Source organism: Equus przewalskii, chromosome 10, assembly GCF_037783145.1.
Source record: "Equus przewalskii isolate Varuska chromosome 10, EquPr2, whole genome shotgun sequence".
NCBI lineage: Eukaryota > Metazoa > Chordata > Mammalia > Perissodactyla > Equidae > Equus > Equus przewalskii.
Window position 1 is genome coordinate 31,451,783 of NC_091840.1, and position 8,931 is coordinate 31,460,713.

Consider the following 8,931-nt stretch of genomic DNA (forward strand, 5'->3'; position numbering starts at 1 on the left):
AACAATAGGAGCTTCTTGTACAGTTGTTGGGGGAGTAAATGAGATTATGTCCATAAGAATTTTAGCACAATGCAATAAATGTTAGTTGTTATTTTCTAACAACAACACAGGACCACTCACTCCATAAACAGCCCTGAAGCTCAGCAACACTGATGTTATTTTTCTATCCATTGTGGGGACCTGGAATTGGCCACCCCAAGATATGTCTCTTTGGCATCAGGATTATTTGAGGCTGATTGCTTTTGATAAACTGGGACAGGGAAGGAGGCTCTGAGGAATGGAACTTGCCCTTTGTTAGGACACGTTTACATTTGTAAGGTAAATCTCTATCTGTAAAAGGTGCCTCCCTCTCTGTACCAGGAAGAAGAAAGGCGATGACCTTCTCTCTAAAAACTCTTAATCAACACCAAAGGCAAGGACTTAAATCTGCATTTTATTGTGCTTCTCTGGTAACCTCCTGTAACTGACTTCCCTCCCCCTCCCAACGTTGGCGTCTCCTTAAAGATTAAGCATCTTTCTTTGGGCTGGGAACCGATTGCGGTGCTCATCTGTGACCCCCCAGCCCGAGGTAACACACCCGCCACCCTGCGGCGCTCACTGTGACAGCAGACCTATCTGCCATTTCCATCAAGAGCTGTGCTGACAGAGCAGCCTCCTGACTATTGTAAAAGGGACATTTCAATCACATGTGAAACACCTGTTTGGGGGTATATATCCACTATGTGCACCCCACTTCTTCGGTGCCCTTTCTTCGTTCGGGAAGAGAGGCCCCGGGCCATGGTTCCTCATAAAGCTTTGTTTAATTTTCTCTTGCTATTCTCTCTCATGTGAATTTAATTCGTTCTCCGGCCAGACGAACCCCCATTTGGGGAGAGGAAATGTTCCTTCTCCCCTACACCATCTTTCTGATACACAGAAAGAGTTCAGGTCCTGGAGCCAGACAGACTCGGTTCCAATGCCAGCTCTACTCCTGATTGTGTCACTCTGGGCTAATTACTTAATCTCCCTGTAAAAGAGGTGAAAAACATGAAAACTTGCCTGGCCGAGTCCTGTCCATCTGGTTTGGTCATGAAATGATCTGGCGGCTCCCCTGCCCTATTCTGCTTTGCTACCCACATATTCTAAACAGCTCTGAGGTCTCCTAGGACATCAAACTTTTCCCATATTCAGTTAAGTTTGGCTGGAGTTACACTCACTTGGTGGGAAGTGTTCCCTCTGTGTTGTGTGGGAAGCCTGTGGGCCTCACCTTAGCACCTTGCTGGGTGGGTTGGCTGAAATATGACGGGGTCAGTTCAGCGATATGGGCTGTTTGGAGAACTGCTGGGAATCCTAAAATTGGCTAAGATGGGATAAACTAAGTCAAACACATTTATTATGAGGCAAACTTGTCTCTTTTTCCCTCAGCTTTGGGCAAGTCTCTGTTAGCTGCCCCTCCCCCTACACTTCCAAGGGCCTCCCCAAAGGCTTTTGTCACTGAATACCACCATCTGTAATGTTTTCTCCTCCTAGGATGCCCAGCCCCATTATAGCCCCTCCAGTAGGCTTGATTTCCCTCAGCGTGTCGCATGGGGGACCAAGACATTTTGTTTGGCTGTTGGAAGAGTAACTACAGGAAGTCGAAGGAATTGGGAGCATATATATCCCCATATATAGATAGATAGAGATGCGTTGAAAATGCCCTGGAAGATTATCTCTGAAGGCTAATGATGGCTATCTCTAAATGCGGGATAGCATGGTTTTATTTTGGTGTGGCTGTACTTTCTAATCTTTTCTGTAATGAAAAGGTATGGCTTTTGCAATAGAGGGAAAATAATTGTGAAAAATAAAAGTGATATTCTCAGCTAGAAAATTCATCCAACAGGTATTTATCCAGGCTGTATTGTGGCCAGCACTGGGCTTGGCACCCAATGAACTAAAGGGGTAAGATCCCTGCACTCAAAGAAACTGCGACAAACTGAGGGAAACCTTCAACAAGCAAATAAATGTCATGACAATGTGGGGTGCATGCAACAAAAGAAATGACCTGGGTGCTGTGGTTGAGAGTAATGGGAGGAGGCTGTGTCTGGTGGATCCTACTTTAGAAAGCAGTTAACAGATGATGTTTAGGCTCAGACCTTTAGGAGGAAAAGGAGCCTGCAATGCAAAGAGTGGGTGGAAGAGAGTTCTAGACACAGGAAGTGCCTGTGGGATGGTCTTAAGGCAAGAGTGAGCTTGACACGGGGAGGGACTGTTCGGGGAGTGAAGGCGAGATTGTGGAGGGTGCAGGCGCCAGCTCATGCAGAGCCTTCAAGCCTTGATAAAGAGCCTGGTCTTTATTCTAAATCCAAGAGGGAGCCAGTTAGGAAGCTCTTGAAAGAGAAGAGGTTGCGGGGTGTGGGTGGAGAAGGAAAGAGGTGCAGACTTAGGGCATTCTGAATGGAGAACAGATAGACAAAACATTGGATTGGAGGTGGGGAATGAGAGGCGGAGGTGCCATGGATGCCCTTTCCTGGCTTGGAATTATTTATCAAAGTGAGGCAGACTGTGGGAGGAACAGGCGTGGACATGTCAAATTTCAGACGTCTGGGTTTACTAAAAGGGCAGCATTCAGAGGCGGCTCAGCCCTCTGATGTGATCAGGCCCAGCGCAAACAGGAGAAACGATTCGCCAAATTGCTTTGGCATAACTTAACAACTTTAAAAGTTCTAGTTCCTTATTTATAGAACTCTTAGGGATCTAAAAGAGTCACATATAATTTTGCATTGTACTTTATTTCATTTTATGGGTGACAGCATGTGTATGGTGGCATTTGGTAGTTTGGGGTTTCATAAAGATAACGAGTGTAATCCTCGTGAATGTCAAAGGTCTACTATAGATACAATAGATGATGCATTGCACGAATTTCCAATAGAACTTTATGGAAAACATAAAGTGGCTAGTTGGTGTGTGGTCTGTGGATAGACAATAGTTACCCTTTATCGAGCACTTACTATGTGCTGTGCATTCTGTTACACTCTGTAAATATCCCATTTAGCCCCATAGTACTTATCATCCATTTTTGTGTGAGCAAAAAAGACTCAGAAAGGTTAAGCAACTTGCCTAGTGTCATAACTCTAGCAAGGGACGGAGTCTGTATATGGACCCAGGTCTGGGCTGACTAGGAAGCTTGGGTTTCTATGAAGCAAGTGTTGTCCTTGGTAGCAGAATAGGTTATCTAGGAATCCTAGGTTGGGATGGGGTTGAGAATGAAAACGGTTTATTGAAGAGTGACATTCATGGACAGACAAGGCCCCACTGCAGACTTGTCAAAGTCTCTGCCAGCCCAGCATGGAGCTCTGAAGCAAAGACTGCCCATTGAAGAGGTCCTCCATTGGGTAGAGATGGCTAGGCCCTTGTACAGCTACCTCAGCTCAACCCTTGGCTGGGGAGAGCACTCCAAGAAAAGCATGATCTCAGCTTGGAAGCTGGGCTGGACCCCAAGGGCTGTCAGTTAACTGTATTCCTTGCATCTGGGCATTTAAGATCCCCTTAAATGGGGATCTGAACAGTGCATCTCCTTGGCTGCCACCCGCTCTAAAAATTGCCAGCACTCCTTTCATCCAAGAAAAGACAGTGCATTATTTATCTATTGTTGTGTAATAAATTGCCCCAAAATGTACTAGCTTAAAATGACAAACACTTATTATCTCACAGTTTCCATGGGTTAGGAAGCCAGGCATGGCTTAGCTGGGTACCTCTGGCTGAAGTTCTTTTACAAGGTTGCAGTCAAGCTGTAGCTGAGGCTGCAGTCTCATCTGAAGGCTCCCTGTAGTTGGAATATGCTTCCAAGCTCACTTGCATGGTTGCTGGAAGGCCTTGGTCCCTCATCACATGGGCCTCTCCACAGGACTACCTCACAACATGGCAACTGACTTTCCCCAGGGTAAGCAACCCAAGAGACAGCGAGAAAGAGGACTCAAGGCAGAAGTCATGACCTTTTATAATCGAATCTTGAAAGTGACATCCCCTCACTTCTGCCACATTCTGTTTGGTAGAAGCAACTCAATAAATCCAGTCTATACTCAAGGGATGTACAACTACAAGAATACCAGGAGTTGGGCATCATTGGGGGCCATTTTAGAGGCTGCCTACGATAGGCAGGTGCATATTCAAATAAACAACACTGATGGCAATAATAATTTTACCTACCATGTATTGAACACTTGCTATGAGTCAGGTGTGGTATTAGGCTCTTACCTACATCATCTCCAGGCAGCTCCTTTATTCACCCAAGATTCATCAGGTATCAGGCCCCATGAGCTGCAGAGAACAGAAAGACAAAGGAAGTACACTTCCTGCTTTTGACGTGCTCATGTCCATAGGTATAATTTGTGTCACCTTTACAGAGGAGGAAAAGAGGTCACACAGTGAGCAAGTAAGTGGCTGAGGTAGGAGGCCAAAGCTGGTCAGTGTGACTTCAAGGCCATAACTTTTGTGAAGACAGCATACTCCTGTATCCACAAGCCCACAAACATCACTAGCCTAAGAACAACTATGAGGAAGGAACAAGCCACAAAGAATACATACAATATAATTCCATTTATATGAAGTTCAAAAACAGGGGCTTGTGTAGCAGAGCACAAGTAGCAGTAACACTAAAGAGAAAAGCAAGGAAATCATTTCCACAAACTAGGATAGTGGCCATCTCGGCGGGAGAAGGGGAATGTGATGAGAGGGTACACAAGGGACTTCTGGGGGCTGAGAATTATTCTGTACTTGGTGGTGGTGGTTATATGGGTGTCCAATTTTTAAGGACGCATTAAACTGTACGTACATGTTTTATTTATTCCTCTGTATGTATGACATATTTCCCAGCAAATAAAATCACAGTAAGAACAACTGTGTCAAGTGGAATGTTATTTGCCAGGTGCAGGCACCTGTGATGGCAGGTAAAGAGCTCTTTGCCAGAGACAGGAGGGGCATACGGCCTTCTTGCCTTTGGCAATCTCCCACATAGATGGATTCGCAGCCTGGCTCACCACTATCTTCTCGACGTGTGTTACACCCAGAATAAACTCTGAGGAGGACAGTGCTTGGCAAGATCCTGTTGCCATTTGATACAACGTGTCTGAGCAAGTTGAAGTTTTTCTGTTCCCGAAAGGGGGGTTGAAGAATGAAACCTGATTCACATTTTAACAACAGTCACTTAGATCTTTACCCAGCAAAGAGCAACTTTGTACAACAGCGTGAGAGAGCGCTCAATCCCAGGGTATCAGAGATGAATTAGGCTTTAATTTATTCCCTTTCAGAACCTGTTGAAAGGCAGAGGGCACTTTTAGGTTCGGTTCTGTTGGCGATGTTGAAGCCAGACCAGCTGGAAATACAGGAGGGCTTCCGAAGCCAGTCTGTCCACCGGGAGGATGAGGGCAGGGGACTGGGAGATGTCCTAACTCTTTGCGGGATTTTGAGCTCATTGTGCCCAGTCCCACCTTGGTCAGATGGAGCTTTCTTTGCTTTCTGAGTTACCAGCTCTCTAGATGTCCTGGGCTTACAACAAGGCTCTATATCTAGACTTGGGGAGTGGTTACCTGTACCTGAGGTAGGGTCACATGGAGCTGAGGTGTGTTTTAGGGCCCAAAGATTGCCCTTCCACTGTCAGTTGGAGGCAGGGAAGCAGGAGAGGTAGAGTTGCCAGATAAAGTACTGGACTCCTGTTAAATCTGAATTTCAGATAAACAATGAATAACTTTTTAGTATAAGTATGCCCCAAGTATTGCATGGGATATACTTATACTAAAAAAGTATCCATTGCTTATCTGAAATTCAAATTCAGCTGTTCAGTGGAGCATTCTGTCTTTTTATTTCCTAAATTTGGCTACACTGGGAGGGGACGGTACCTAGCATCTAGCAAAGGGAAGGACAACTGGGTGCAGCAGAATGCTCCCAAGCTCTGTGAAGCTAGCAATTGATACTGCTTTCTTGATCTGCTCACGATCTCCATTTCTCTCCCTTTCCCCAGCCCTTGGAGGCTTCTAACTAGTGTATAGGCTGTGCACCTAATCTGCACCACATATTTGATAATATTCAGGAATTATTATTATGTTGTGTGATAATGGCATTGTGGTTTTTTTTGAAAGGAGGTCTTATCTCTTAGAGATGTATACTGAAGTATTTATAGATAAGCGATAACATATCTGACATTTGCTTCAAAATAATATGGCGGGATGGGGGGGGAGCCAATATATATCATCAAATAAAAGGGCAGATGTGGTGGCCAGGGACTGGCAGCAGAGGAGGGGATGGACTGCATAGGGGCACAAGGAAATTTGGGGAATGACAGAAATGTTCTGTATTTTGATGATGGCGGGGTTTCAAATTAGTTAGAAACTTATGTCCACACACAAACCTATACACAAATGTTTATAACAACTTTATTCATAACTGCCAGAACTTGGAATGAACCCAGATGTACTTCAATAGGTAAATGGATAAACAAATTGCGGTACTTGCATACAATGAAATATTATTCAATGATAAAACGAAATGAGCCACTAGGGGGTTAGGGGTGGGAGAAATGGGGAGATATTGGTGAAAGGTTACAAACTTCCAGTTATAAGATTAACAAGTTTGGGGACCTAATGCACAGCATGGTGATTATAGCTAATAATACTGTGTCATATATCTGAATGTTACCAAGAGAGAAGATCTTAAATGTTCTCACCACAAAACAGAAATGGTAACCATGTGATAGGATGTAGGTAGCCGCTAATACTATGGTGGGAATCATTTTGAAATTTATAAATGTATCAAATCAACATGTAGTCCTTAAATTTATACAATGTTATGTGTCAATTATACCTCAATAAAGCTGAAAGGAAGAAGTGAGCCACCAAGTCAGGAAAAGACATGGAAGACCCTTAAATGCATATTGCTAAATGAAAGAAGCTAGTCTGAAAAAGCTACATACTGTATGATTCTAACTATATGACATTCCAGAAAAGGTAATACTATAGAGACAGTAAAAAGATCAGTGGTTGCCAGGGGTTAGTAGGGAGGGAAGGGAGGAATGAGTAAGTGGAAGACAAGTGATGTTTAGGGCTGTGAAACTATTCTGTCTGATTCTGTATATGACATTATGCATTTATCAAAACCCATAGAACTGTATGACACAATGAATGAGACAGTGTAAACTATGGCCCTTAGTTAATAATAACCCAGTATCAACATTGATTCATTAACTATAATAAATATATCACACCAATGTAAGATGTTAATAATAGGAGAAAATGTGTACTTGGAGAGAGGGGGTATATGGGAATCCTCTGTGCTTCTACCAATTTTTCTGTAAACCTAAAACTGCTCTAAAAAACTGTCTGCTAATTTCTTAAAAAGTAAGGAAAATAGAAGGAAAAAAATCCAAATGAGATATTTTGGAATTTCTCAATAAAAACCAGTTGCTAAAAAATCATTGAAATTAGATTTAATTGAGATAACTATGAATGACTGGAAGAAAATTATTAGAAGGATTTTACATTCAGGTTTCCTCTGAGTGACTCCAAGTTCTCATTGCACATTAACCTGAAAAATGGAAATTCTAAAAACTATTAAAAAGATGGACAAAAACACACAATCATGTTACTCTACAGATGTACTCTGCAAGCATGCCCTCCCATCTCTTTGTTTACCCAGCAGTAGTTTTGCATGTAACCGCGCTGTATTCGCCAACTTTGTTTTCTGATTCTGTGGGAGGGTTACTCATGTTCACAAAGGGTGGGGTATGCAGGGAGGCCCTCTGGAAATTTGATGAGAATGAGGGGGAACTTTAAAATATCAACCCAGCCACACTTACAAACACTTGTTGGAATTGCCTCCATGGAGGCTGGGATCCTGTGCTGTTAGAAGCCTTCCCCTGACGGGCTGGCCTCGGTTTTATTGCTTTGTAACCATTGGGAACCAGCTTCTGGCCAAGCATCTGGGAGGGCACACCCAGTTCCCAGCTCTGGCTAGATGTGAAAGTGAAAGGTTCTCATTGAACTCTGTGGGCTGGGAACAGAGCCACCTGTCAGGAGGAAGAACAGGTTGCGCCTAACTCGAGGGTGCTCCCAAGCGGCTGTGGACCAGCAATGGTCCCTGCAGAGAGAGGCAAGAAGTGTGAGCCAAACCGTAAGTATATAAGTGTGAGTACATGGAGAGCACAGAGGAGTCTGGGGTACAGAATCCTTGACTGTAACTTCCACTCGTGGCCTGGATATGCCAGTATTGTCACAGGGTAAACCCGGAGCTTAGAACAACTAATCAATGGTAACTGATGTTTATTCGGCACTTACTCTGTGCCAGGCATTGGGCTACACGTTTATGCAAAATATCTCATTTAATCTTCACAACAATCATAACAGGCAGGCCCTATTTGTACCTCCATGTTATAGGCGAAGAGATGGAGGCACAGAGAAATTAAGTAGCTTGCCTCAGGTCACAAAATTAGCATGTGGCAGAGCTAGGATTTTCATCTGGCCTGCTGGACCCCAGAGCTTGTTGTCTTCATCACCATGCTAGTGAGGAGGAGGGCAAAAAGATTACAGAAAGTGTTCCTTAAATGGCTACAGCGGCTTTCAGCTATTACTGCTTGATGAGGGAGACAGATGGGTCTGCTGATACAGGAAGAAGCTGAAAGGGGGAGAGGGGTGGGGCTGGGATGGCAAACAGCTGTGACAAGTGCCCTCCGACTGGAAGGAAGCTTTTCCAGGCCAGAAGTGTCTGTACCTCGAGTGCTTAGCATGGTGATGGACACAGAGGCGGTGCTCAGTAAAGGTTTGCCGAATGAATGCAAGAAAGAATATGTTTTTGGCCATCAAAGCCATTTACATAGAATTACCTCCTAGGCCCCTAATAAACATCTGATTGCCTGCTGATGATATTTTTTTTATTTAGGTAAAATATATTTCGCATAAAATTGACCATTTTACCCTTTTTTAA